The sequence below is a fragment of the Lissotriton helveticus genome, chromosome 1_2 (assembly GCF_964261635.1).
Source record: "Lissotriton helveticus chromosome 1_2, aLisHel1.1, whole genome shotgun sequence".
Classification (NCBI taxonomy): domain Eukaryota; kingdom Metazoa; phylum Chordata; class Amphibia; order Caudata; family Salamandridae; genus Lissotriton; species Lissotriton helveticus.
Window position 1 is genome coordinate 336,634,977 of NC_136058.1, and position 7,500 is coordinate 336,642,476.

Genomic DNA, 7,500 nt, shown 5'->3' on the forward strand with positions numbered 1-7,500 from the left:
CCGACTGAGCTAGCCGGGCTCCCTCTTTAAAGTAGTATGCAAACTGATCGTTTTTCATTAAGAAACCCAGTTCCTGGATATTCCTCAACTCTTGTTTTTCAAGGAACTTATCATTTATAGATCCCTCAGTGGACAGAGTGTCAAGTAAAATGAGACAAAATTGAAATGGAAGTTGTGGAAATGTCATTGTGAGATTGCATAAGAACTCAAATTGCTCTCACAAGCTAACGAATACCTAAACCCTTTTGATAAAACCACTTTAGTTGTTATGATGTGACCATATATGAAAGCCATCTGTGATTTATCTGTTCTTACTATGCAACAAGCTTGGCAATGACAAGTTAAAAATAAAATGTATGTACATTTTAGAATGGAGAATGTGGCCATCGATCCCGCTACCTCTCGCATGCTAAGCGAGCGCTCTACCATTTGAGCTAATTCCCCTGTGTGCTCCCTCAGAATAACATTTCAAAAGTAATGTTAATGCCTTCCACACTTTATTTGACGTCAAATTGCACATTACATGAGTGTTCAGTTCACTCCTAACTGATGCCTTACCTCCACTTAGGGGATGTTTTACAGTTCAGGTTGGCCTGTTTAGTACTTGAATAGGAGTAATATCGCTGTATGTTAATCTAGACTAATGCCCTACCTAATCTTGAAGTTACATTTCCCACCAATGGGAAACCAAAGATATACAATTTTTGGGAGTTATTGCATGTCTAATGCAAGATTAATTGCCATATTATGAGATCCAATGCAATAATCCTGCAAAAATTACTCGTTTTCGCCCAACGTGGGGCTCGAACCCACGACCCTGAGATTAAGAGTCTCATGCTCGAACCCACGACCCAGAGATCAAAAGTCTCATGCTCTACCGACTGAGCTAGCCGGGATCCACCTGTAAAGTAGTATGCAAACTGATCGTTTTTCATTAAGAAAACCAGTTCCTGGATATTCCTCAACTCTTGTTTTTCAAGGAACTTATCATTTATAGATCCCTCAGTGGACAGAGTGTCAAGTAAAATGAGACAAAATTGAAATGGAAGTTGTGGAAATGTCATTGTGAGATTGCATAAGAACTCAAATTGCTCTCACAAGCTAAAAAATACCTAAACCCTTTTGATAAAACACCTTTAGTTGTTATGATGTGACCATATATGAAAGCCATCTGTGATTTATCTGTTCTTACTATGCAACAAGCTTGGCAATGACAAGTTAAAAATAAAATGTGTGTACATTGTGGAATGGAGAATGCGGGCATCGATTCCGCTACCTCTCGCATGCTAAGCGAGCGCTCTACCATTTGAGCTAATTCCCCTGTGTGCTCCCTCAGAATAACATTTCAAAAGTAATGGTAATGCCTACCACACTTTATTTGATGTCAAATTGCCCATTACATGAGTGTTCAGTTCACTCCTAACTGATGCCTTACCTCCACTTAGGGGATGTTTTACAGTTCAGGTTGGCCTGTTTAGTACTTGAATAGGAGTAATATCGCTGTATGTTAATCTAGACTAATGCCCTACCTAATCTTGAAGTTACATTTCCCACCAATGGGAAACCAAAGATATACAATTTTTGGGAGTTATTGCATGTCTAATGCAAGATGAATTGCCATATTATGAGATCCAATGCAATAATCCTGCAAAAATTACTCGTTTTCACCCAACGTGGGGCTCGAACCCACGACCCTGAGATTAAGAGTCTCATGCTCGAACCCACGACCCTGAGATCAAGAGTCTCATGCTCTACCGACTGAGCTAGCCGGGCTCCCTCTTTAAAGTAGTATGCAAACTGATCATTTTTCATTAAGAAAACCAGTTCCTGGATATTCCTCAACTCTTGTTTTTCAAGGAACTTATCATTTATAGATCCCTCAGTGGACAGAGTGTCAAGTAAAATGAGACAAAATTGAAATGGAAGTTGTGGAAATGTCATTGTGAGATTGCATAAGAACTCAAATTGCTCTCACAAGCTAATAAATACCTAAACCCTTTTGATAAAACACCTTTAGTTGTTATGATGTGACCATATATGAAAGCCATCTGTGATTTATCTGTTCTTACTATGCAACAAGCTTGGCAATGACAAGTTAAAAATAAAATGTGTGTACATTGTAGAATGGAGAATGCGGGCATCGATTCTGCTACCTCTCGCATGCTAAGCGAGCGCTCTACCATTTGAGCTAATTCCCCTGTGTGCTCTCTCAGAATAACATTTCAAAAGTAATGGTAATGCCTTCCACACTTTATTTGATGTCAAATTGCCCATTACATGAGTGTTCAGTTCACTCCTAACTGATGCCTTACCTCCACTTAGGGGATGTTTTACAGTTCAGGTTGGCCTGTTTAGTACTTGAATAGGAGTAATATCGCTGTATGTTAATCTAGACTAATGCCCTACCTAATCTTGAAGTTACATTTCCCACCAATGGGAAACCAAAGATATACAATTTTTGGGAGTTATTGCATGTCTAATGCAAGATGAATTGCCATATTATGAGATCCAATGCAATAATCCTGCAAAAATTACTCATTTTCGCCCAACGTGGGGCTTGAACCCACGACCCTGAGATTAAGAGTCTCATGCTCGAACCCACGACCCTGAGATCAAGAGTCTCATGCTCTACCGACTGAGCTAGCCGGGCTCCCTCTTTAAAGTAGTATGCAAACTGATCATTTTTCATTAAGAAAACCAGTTCCTGGATATTCCTCAACTCTTGTTTTTCAAGGAACTTATCATTTATAGATCCCTCAGTGGACAGAGTGTCAAGTAAAATGAGACAAAATTGAAATGGAAGTTGTGGAAATGTCATTGTGAGATTGCATAAGAACTCAAATTGCTCTCACAAGCTAAAAAATACCTAAACCCTTTTGATAAAACACCTTTAGTTGTTATGATGTGACCATATATGAAAGCCATCTGTGATTTATCTGTTCTTACTATGCAACAAGCTTGGCAATGACAAGTTCAAAATAAAAAGTATGTACTTTTTAGAATGGATCCCGCTACCTCTCGCATGCTAAGCGAGCACTCTACCATTTGAGCTAATTCCCCTGTGTGCTCCCTCAGAATAACATTTCAAAAGTAATGGTAATGCCTACCACACTTTATTTGATGTCAAATTGCCCATTACATGAGTGTTCAGTTCACTCCTAACTGATGCCTTACCTCCACTTAGGGGATGTTTTACAGTTCAGGTTGGCCTGTTTAGTACTTGAATAGGAGTAATATCGCTGTATGTTAATCTAGACTAATGCCCTACCTAATCTTGAAGTTACATTTCTCACCAATGGGAAAACAAAGATATACAATTTTTGGGAGTTATTGCATGTCTAATGCAAGATTAATTGCCATATTATGAGATCCAATGCAATAATCCTGCAAAAATTACTCGTTTTCGCCCAACGTGGGGCTCGAACCCACGACCCTGAGATTAAGAGTCTCATGCTCGAACCCACGACCCTGAGATCAAGAGTCTCATGCTCTACCGACTGAGCTAGCCGGGCTCCCTCTTTAAAGTAGTATGCAAACTTATCGTTTTTCATTAAGAAAAGCAGTTCCTGGATATTCCTCAACTCTTGTTTTTCAAGGAACTTATCATTTATAGATCCCTCAGTGGACAGAGTGTCAAGTAAAATGAGACAAAATTGAAATGGAAGTTGTGGAAATGTCATTGTGAGATTGCATAAGAACTCAAATTGCTCTCACAAGCTAACGAATACCTAAACCCTTTTGATAAAACCACTTTAGTTGTTATGATGTGACCATATATGAAAGCCATCTGTGATTTATCTGTTCTTACTATGCAACAAGCTTGGCAATGACAAGTTAAAAATAAAATGTATGTACATTTTAGAATGGAGAATGCGGCCATCGATCCCGCTACCTCTCGCATGCTAAGCGAGCGCTCTACCATTTGAGCTAATTCCCCTGTGTGCTCCCTCAGAATAACATTTCAAAAGTAATGGTAATGCCTACCACACTTTATTTGATGTCAAATTGCCCATTACATGAGTGTTCAGTTCACTCCTAACTGATGCCTTACCTCCACTTAGGGGATGTTTTACAGTTCAGGTTGGCCTGTTTAGTACTTGAATAGGAGTAATATCGCTGTATGTTAATCTAGACTAATGCCCTACCTAATCTTGAAGTTACATTTCCCACCAATGGGAAACCAAAGATATACAATTTTTGGGAGTTATTGCATGTCTAATGCAAGATGAATTGCCATATTATGAGATCCAATGCAATAATCCTGCAAAAATGACTTGTTTTCGCCCAACGTGGGGCTCGAACCCACGACCCTGAGATTAAGAGTCTCATGCTCGTACCCACGACCCTGAGATCAAGAGTCTCATGCTCTACCGACTGAGCTAGCCGGGCTCCCTCTTTAAAGTAGTATGCAAACTGATCATTTTTCATTAAGAAAACCAGTTCCTGGATATTCCTCAACTCTTGTTTTTCAAGGAACTTATCATTTATAGATCCCTCAGTGGACAGAGTGTCAAGTAAAATGAGACAAAATTGAAATGAAAGTTGTGGAAATGTCATTGTGAGATTGCATAAGAACTCAAATTGCTCTCACAAGCTAAAAAATACCTAAACCCTTTTGATAAAACCCCTTTAGTTGTTATGATGTGACCATATATGAAAGCCATCTGTGATTTATCTGTTCTTACTATGCAACAAGCTTGGCAATGACAAAATAAAAATAAAATGTATGTACATTTTAGAATGGAGAATGCGGGCATCGATCCCGCTACCTCTCGCATGCTAAGCGAGCGCTCTACCATTTGAGCTAATTCCCCTGTGTGCTCCCTCAGAATAACATTTCAAAAGTAATGTTAATGCCTTCCACACTTTATTTGACCTCAAATTGCACATTACATGAGTGTTCAGTTCACTCCTAACTGATGCCTTACCTCCACTTAGGGGATGTTTTACAGTTCAGGTTGGCCTGTTTAGTACTTGAATAGGAGTAATATCGCTGTATGTTAATCTAGACTAATGCCCTACCTAATCTTGAAGTTACATTTCCCACCAATGGGAAACCAAAGATATACAATTTTTGGGAGTTATTGCATGTCTAATGCAAGATGAATTGCCATATTATGAGATCCAATGCAATAATCCTGCAAAAATTACTCGTTTTCGCCCAACGTGGGGCTTGAACCCACGACCCTGAGATTAAGAGTCTCATGCTCGAACCCACGACCCTGAGATCAAGAGTCTCATGCTCTACCGACTGAGCTAGCCGGGCTCCCTCTTTAAAGTAGTATGCAAACTGATCATTTTTCATTAAGAAAACCAGTTCCTGGATATTCCTCAACTCTTGTTTTTCAAGGAACTTATCATTTATAGATCCCTCAGTGGACAGAGTGTCAAGTAAAATGAGACAAAATTGAAATGGAAGTTGTGGAAATGTCATTGTGAGATTGCATAAGAACTCAAATTGCTCTCACAAGCTAAAAAATACCTAAACCCTTTTGATAAAACACCTTTAGTTGTTATGATGTGACCATATATGAAAGCCATCTGTGATTTATCTGTTCTTACTATGCAACAAGCTTGGCAATGACAAGTTCAAAATAAAAAGTATGTACTTTTTAGAATGGATCCCGCTACCTCTCGCATGCTAAGCGAGCACTCTACCATTTGAGCTAATTCCCCTGTGTGCTCCCTCAGAATAACATTTCAAAAGTAATGGTAATGCCTACCACACTTTATTTGATGTCAAATTGCCCATTACATGAGTGTTCAGTTCACTCCTAACTGATGCCTTACCTCCACTTAGGGGATGTTTTACAGTTCAGGTTGGCCTGTTTAGTACTTGAATAGGAGTAATATCGCTGTATGTTAATCTAGACTAATGCCCTACCTAATCTTGAAGTTACATTTCCCACCAATGGGAAACCAAAGATATACAATTTTTGGGAGTTATTGCATGTCTAATGCAAGATGAATTGCCATATTATGAGATCCAATGCAATAATCCTGCAAAAATGACTTGTTTTTGCCCAACGTGGGGCTCGAACCCACGACCCTGAGATTAAGAGTCTCATGCTCGAACCCACGACCCTGAGATCAAGAGTCTCATGCTCTACCGACTGAGCTAGCCGGGCTCCCTCTTTAAAGTAGTATGCAAACTGATCATTTTTCATTAAGAAAACCAGTTCCTGGATATTCCTCAACTCTTGTTTTTCAAGGAACTTATCATTTATAGATCCCTCAGTGGACAGAGTGTCAAGTAAAATGAGACAAAATTGAAATGAAAGTTGTGGAAATGGCATTGTGAGATTGCATAAGAACTCAAATTGCTCTCACAAGCTAAAAAATACCTAAACCCTTTTGATAAAACACCTTTAGTTGTTATGATGTGACCATATATGAAAGCCATCTGTGATTTATCTGTTCTTACTATGCAACAAGCTTGGCAATGACAAGTTAAAAATAAAATGTATGTACATTTTAGAATGGAGAATGCGGGCATCGATCCCGCTACCTCTCGCATGCTAAGCGAGCGCTCTACCATTTGAGCTAATTCCCCTGTGTGCTCCCTCAGAATAACATTTCAAAAGTAATGTTAATGCCTACGACACTTTATTTGACGTCAAATTGCCCATTACATGAGTGTTCAGTTCACTCCTAACTGATGCCTTACCTCCACTTAGGGGATGTTTTACAGTTCAGGTTGGCCTGTTTAGTACTTGAATAGGAGTAATATCGCTGTATGTTAATCTAGACTAATGCCCTACCTAATCTTGAAGTTACATTTCCCACCAATGGGAAACCAAAGATATACAATTTTTGGGAGTTATTGCATGTCTAATGCAAGATTAATTGTCATATTATGAGATCCAATGCAATAATCCTGCAAAAATTACTCGTTTTCGCCCAACGTGGGGCTCGAACCCACGACCCTGAGATTAAGAGTCTCATGCTCTACAGACTGAGCTAGCCGGGCTCCCTCTTTAAAGTAGTATGCAAACTGATCGTTTTTCATTAAGAAAATCAGTTCCTGGATATTCCTCAACTCTTGTTTTTCAAGGAACTTATCATTTATAGATCCCTCAGTGGACAGAGTGTCAAGTAAAATGAGACAAAATTGAAATGGAAGTTGTGGAAATGTCATTGTGAGATTGCATAAGAACTCAAATTGCTCTCACAAGCTAACGAATACCTAAACCCTTTTGATAAAACCCCTTTAGTTGTTATGATGTGACCATATATGAAAGCCATCTGTGATTTATCTGTTCTTACTATGCAACAAGCTTGGCAATGACAAAATAAAAATAAAATGTATGTACATTTTAGAATGGAGAATGCGGGCATCGATCCCGCTACCTCTCGCATGCTAAGCGAGCGCTCTACCATTTGAGCTAATTCCCCTGTGTGCTCCCTCAGAATAACATTTCAAAAGTAATGTTAATGCCTTCCACACTTTATTTGACGTCAAATTGCACATTACATGAGTGTTCAGTTCACTCCTAACTG

The 7,500-nt window shown here is 39.1% G+C and overlaps 7 non-coding genes across 7 annotated transcripts; all 7 read right to left on the reverse strand.

Moving 5' to 3' along the window:
- Nucleotides 1-3,404: 3,404 nt before the first annotated feature.
- TRNAK-CUU (transfer RNA lysine (anticodon CUU)) lies at nt 3,405-3,512 on the reverse strand. Its single transcript has 2 exons — nt 3,476-3,512; nt 3,405-3,440 (listed from the first exon to the last, which is right to left on the reverse strand). It is a non-coding gene; the product is annotated as a tRNA-Lys (tRNA).
- Nucleotides 3,513-4,281: 769 nt separating this feature from the next.
- Nucleotides 4,282-4,389, reverse strand: TRNAK-CUU (transfer RNA lysine (anticodon CUU)). Its single transcript has 2 exons — nt 4,353-4,389; nt 4,282-4,317 (listed from the first exon to the last, which is right to left on the reverse strand). It is a non-coding gene; the product is annotated as a tRNA-Lys (tRNA).
- A 352-nt stretch (nt 4,390-4,741) lies between these two features.
- Nucleotides 4,742-4,814, reverse strand: TRNAA-AGC (transfer RNA alanine (anticodon AGC)). Its single transcript has one exon. It is a non-coding gene; the product is annotated as a tRNA-Ala (tRNA).
- A 1,206-nt stretch (nt 4,815-6,020) lies between these two features.
- On the reverse strand, nt 6,021-6,128 carry TRNAK-CUU (transfer RNA lysine (anticodon CUU)). The gene is made up of 2 exons: nt 6,092-6,128; nt 6,021-6,056 (listed from the first exon to the last, which is right to left on the reverse strand). It is a non-coding gene; the product is annotated as a tRNA-Lys (tRNA).
- Nucleotides 6,129-6,480: 352 nt separating this feature from the next.
- TRNAA-AGC (transfer RNA alanine (anticodon AGC)) lies at nt 6,481-6,553 on the reverse strand. Its single transcript has one exon. It is a non-coding gene; the product is annotated as a tRNA-Ala (tRNA).
- Nucleotides 6,554-6,897: 344 nt separating this feature from the next.
- TRNAK-CUU (transfer RNA lysine (anticodon CUU)) lies at nt 6,898-6,970 on the reverse strand. Its single transcript has one exon. It is a non-coding gene; the product is annotated as a tRNA-Lys (tRNA).
- Nucleotides 6,971-7,322: 352 nt separating this feature from the next.
- On the reverse strand, nt 7,323-7,395 carry TRNAA-AGC (transfer RNA alanine (anticodon AGC)). The gene has a single exon. It is a non-coding gene; the product is annotated as a tRNA-Ala (tRNA).
- Nucleotides 7,396-7,500: the final 105 nt, after the last annotated feature.